General features: G+C 39.3%; 1 long non-coding RNA gene across 2 annotated transcripts in view; it reads left to right on the top strand.

Annotated features, from left to right (window-relative positions):
* The first annotated feature begins 3772 nt into the window (after positions 1–3772).
* Positions 3773–4043, top strand: part of LOC106734513 (uncharacterized) — an 18720-nt gene continuing 18449 nt past the window's right edge. For both annotated transcript variants that reach the window (XR_003548759.1, XR_001370110.2), the window contains exon 1: positions 3773–3949. This is a non-coding gene — a long non-coding RNA (uncharacterized LOC106734513). The remainder of the gene's footprint in view (positions 3950–4043) is intronic.

The raw sequence follows: 4043 nt of genomic DNA, 5'->3' as shown, positions 1-4043 counted from the left end.
TCTCCATAGTCCAAGTCAACAGTTTCTATTCCCTGAACATTTCCAACAGCCTCCATCCTGGTTTTCCTAATTCTATTTTTGTCTGTCCCCATAAATTGTCCTCACAATGGTTAGGCTAATCCAAAAAGTCAATTAGATTATACTTTTTTTCTACTAAAATCATTTGAAGGCTTCCTCACTTCTCTGAGGTAAAACCCAAGATATTCAATAAGATCATGTCTACCTTTCCAAAGCCCTTTTACATTCCTTTCCCTCTTTTACTATACTTCATGCTGATGGGCCTAACTTCCCTTCTATATTTGTACCTAAATTTTTCTGCTGTGGTCTTTGGATAAGATTTTCCATCATCCTCAAATACTGTTTCTCTCTCATAATCTGCTTTACTCTCACTCTTCCCATGTAAATCCTTCAGACTCCCCAGAATGTGGTTGGTGTTGTGACCGACTGTTTTTCTCTTTTATAGAAAGCTACAATTTTCTTTATAGACTTTAACATAGGTAGAGCTTCAGTGTATTCTGTATAGTTAAGATGATTGTCTCTTTTTTATTGGACTACAGCCATGTTTAAATTACTGTATTCACCAATAGGTATCCAGGTACTGAAACTATTCCTGAGGCAGTGAGTTGCTGAATAATTACTTGCTGAGAAAATAATTGAATAAAGATATGACTGCAAGTAAAACTCAAAATGTTAATACTAAAACAGCAACCACAGAAGATTGTATATTTAAAAGACACTCACAATATTTCCCACCCCAAAAACTCTTCTAGAACCTTGCCACATATACATCAAAAGTGTGTTGCAATGTTTCTGTGTATTTTATTTTAAGTGTGTTGTGGTTCCTCAAAACCATGACTGTGAAATCTCTGTCAAGCAGATTGTGCATCTTCCCTTTAGTGTCAGTCCCTGCACTTTACTTTGTCTGTTGGTAACATCACATTCTCCTGATTATTCTTCATGCCTGTGTGTATTCCAATGTGTACATTGGAAAGCTGGTATTTATTCTAGTGTCTGCACTCCGGCTTAGTTTGAAATGCTAGAAATACCCCAGTGCCTGGAGAGAGTAAGTGAGAGGTCCCTAGTGTTCACATTGTCACCAGCAACCACAGTCCTAGCTACAGAAGAGCCCTGATGTTCCTGATCATCCCAACGTAAGATATTTCTGATGCCCACAAAACTGCACTAATCTGAAGAAGGAACATGCATAGGGTCACTTCACCATCTGGGCCCCAGTCAGCTGCAGCGTGGTGCCACACTGAAAGCAGATCCACTGCCAAATAGACTATCCTGAGAAACAACAGTGCTTGTATATGTGCATCTCTGAGGTGCCATGAGAGCCCTGCACACTGAGACAGTGGCTGTAGCATATACACACAGTTAGACAAAGAGGTATGGTTAGGACATGTGTGCACACAGTAGCGAGTGTGAGAAGAAGCCTGTGGCCCCTACCACCACAGAAGGGCACACTTTCCTCCTTTGCAGGGCCTCTAAAACAAGTGTGTGCTCAGTAGGAACTTCAAAAGCCAACTACTGTGAGAAGTCACTACAGAAATAAATAAAAGGCATTTATATTAGGGAGGAATACATCAAGTTATCTTTATTTGTGGATGACATGACACAATTTTTAGGAAGTCACTAGGAATTGGCTACAGACTATTAGTATGAATAAACAAGTTTAGAAAAGTAACACAATGTAAGATAAATATACTAAAATAAACTATATTTTTAAATTATTTTAACATTGCCAAAATACATATTCTATAACTGAAGAGGAAAAGAAAAGGGAAAGTGAGAAAGCACCCCAAATGGGCCATAGTCATGTTGTAACCATTTACCCTCCACCTCTCCCTTCTTTTGAGATTTTTGGCTATGACTTCGTACACACCTCACATGTTTCTCAAGTCAGACACAGGCATTGAACTATTCAGTCTGCCATGTGGGATCTGGCTGCCTTAACTTCACAGACTTGGCTCCTTAGCTCAATTATTTACTTAGGAATAATTATAACAACAAAAGGATAAACTTGAAGACTGAAAACTGCAATACATCACCAAAGTTGGAAATAACTCATAACACCGAGTCTCCTTTCCATGTTTCTGAAAAATTTACCATCCTAGGAAGAAGATAGAGATTGTTTCTTGGTCTATTACAAGAGGTGAGCCCAAGGTGAGGTCTACACAAGCAAATGTATATTATGGTCTCCATTTTCTTCTTCTTCTTTTTTTTTTGTAGGCATTATTTACTTAATTTTTTTTATTACTACTTTTAAATTTGATCAGAGAGAGATGGAGAGAAAGAAAAAGTGAGAAAGCAAGCTTCCAGGTCCAGCACTAGACATGTTACACCCCTGTAGAAATCCATCCCATCACTTTAATCACCACATCACCTGTTGATCCTTATTGTCTCCACATTAAAACACAGAGAACTAAAGTCCACAAAGAGAGTAAACAACACCTATGTTTTAGAGGTGGGAATGTCAGGGATTGGCTCCCCCTGACATTTCCACCCCTTGCCAATCATCCTGTATTTAAATTATTCCTCCAAGAACATATCAATATGTGTTTAAGAGAGACCTGGTATCCAAAGATGGGAGGAAGGGAGGCCAGGAATTCAAAACTAGAAGGTGAGAGAGTACTGTGGTGATCAAGACTAACTTCTTTGTGTCTATAGAACAGAGTCACTGAAAGACACAGCATCAGAGATGATACAGAAATTTGAATATGGCAGGGCATATAACAGGAAAAACAAAAATCAGGGATATGTCTTGAACAAAATTGTGTCTCTTGCACCCCCCTCCATTCACCACTCCCAATCTTTACTCACTTTTTATACTATTCCCTAATTTCACTACTCTAGTCTAACATTAACCCTGATGAATCACGATGGTCATTTTGGGGCCAGCAGGTGGCCTGGTGGTTAAAGGCACTGTACTCCCACATGGCTGAGTGTAGCTGGAGCCCCAGACTTGGTGGCTTGCTTTTTCACTTTCCCTCTCTCTCGCTTTCTCTTTCTCTGGTCAAAATAATAATAATAATAATAATAATAATAATAAAAAATATAGTTAAAATCATTTTAAAAACGATGGTCAGTCCTCTGTTTGAAAAGAAACTCAATGATAGCAAAATGCATATGGAATTCCTCCTAGCCCGGTTTGTGGACAAAATCAAGGAAGAGTAGATAATTGAGGTACATCTCCCACACACAGACACACTCCAAATAAATTAAGATTTGTTAGATAAAACATGGGAGCTTTTGGTCAAGTAATTATTGGACACTTGAAGTGTAAATAGACTTGGAATATGAAATACACCTATCCTATTATTCTGCTGTCTTACCTTAAAAATACACTAGAACAATTTTCCAACTGTAATAACCATTAAACAATCAGCTTAGTGTGTGAGAATAAACATATTTTAATGACTGCAAGAGAATTACCATAGTAATTATTTGTTTCTTACTAACCTAAAACATATTATTTTTCATTCTTTTGATTGCATTACTAAAAAAGAGTCATTGGTGGTATAACAGGAATAACTATATCACAACAACAAAAGTGTTAAATTGCTTATTAATGTCATTGACTAAGTGACCCGCGTATGAATTTCCTCATTATCCCTGAAATGTCAAACCAGGATTTAACAAAGAACCAGGATCCTGTCTCTCGCTCATTTGGATAGAGACTGTTTATCTCCTTTCAGGTTCTGGTCTCCTGGTAAAAGAACTCTCCTCTGTGAAAACACAGGAACCTTCCCATTATTGCCTATTCCGGGATCGCAGCGCCTTGTGGGAAATGTAGTCTCTGCTCCAATGACGTCATCAGCACAGGCCGAGGAGGGCGGCTTTTTCAGATTCTCTCTCCGCCTGTGGCGCTCAGTTCCTTCCCCCTGGTCGCTGGGGAGAACCTGCCGCTCTGCTGACCGTGCTCTGCCGGAACATGCTCTCCATGACGGTGAGTCTGAGTGTGAAGGAGGAGGGTTGCGGGTTTTGAGGACCCTAGTAATGGAGAGGTGCCCCTCTTCCTTGGTGGGAGCAGAAACGTGGGG

Source organism: Tupaia chinensis, unplaced genomic scaffold (genome assembly GCF_000334495.1).
Source record: "Tupaia chinensis unplaced genomic scaffold, TupChi_1.0 Scaffold000021_1, whole genome shotgun sequence".
NCBI classification, from domain to species: Eukaryota; Metazoa; Chordata; class Mammalia; order Scandentia; family Tupaiidae; genus Tupaia; species Tupaia belangeri.
Note: the sequence above shows the minus strand (reverse complement) of the source record. Positions and strands in the feature narration are given on the sequence as shown.